The sequence below is a fragment of the Pteropus vampyrus genome, unplaced genomic scaffold (assembly GCF_000151845.1).
Source record: "Pteropus vampyrus isolate Shadow unplaced genomic scaffold, Pvam_2.0 Scaffold1, whole genome shotgun sequence".
Classification (NCBI taxonomy): domain Eukaryota; kingdom Metazoa; phylum Chordata; class Mammalia; order Chiroptera; family Pteropodidae; genus Pteropus; species Pteropus vampyrus.
The window spans coordinates 12,440,430-12,441,021 of record NW_011888782.1 but is presented as its reverse complement, the minus strand read 5'-3'; positions in this window follow the sequence as shown (position 1 = coordinate 12,441,021).

Genomic DNA, 592 nt, shown 5'->3' with positions numbered 1-592 from the left:
TGTCAATATTAGATAATAATTAGACCTTGAGTTACTCCTGATTGGCATTTTAGGATTTGTGCATTTCACTGTACATAAATCTTAAAAAATATGTAAATTTATGTTGAACTTCAGTTAACTATGTATGCTTAATAACTTAGAGGTGCTCAATAACTTTAGCAATTTGCAGCTAAAAATAAGGTTGATGGATAGAAGGATGGACAGATGGATAGCTCTGAAATAAAGCATATATAACAGAATGTTAACAGAATCTATATTTGGTATAAAGGTGTTTAATGTATGATTATTTCAACATTCCTGTGTTTGAACATTATCATAAAAAGTAATGGTGGAGGGGAAAAAAGTCACATCCAAGCAAGAGACTTCATAGTTCCACTGAGGAAACCCAATAAGAGGCAACTTTATAGGTGTTGCTCCTTGTTCTGGACATTTTATGCATGTGTGTATGCATGCATGCGTGCGTGCAAAGGAGATTAATTGATTATCCACTTTAAGGCATTTGAAAAAGTGAGCTGGTAGGCAGGGTCTTTTACTTGATCACCGTGGTGGGCTGGTAATACCAACTCCTCCCTTGAACAGAATAATTGTCCCT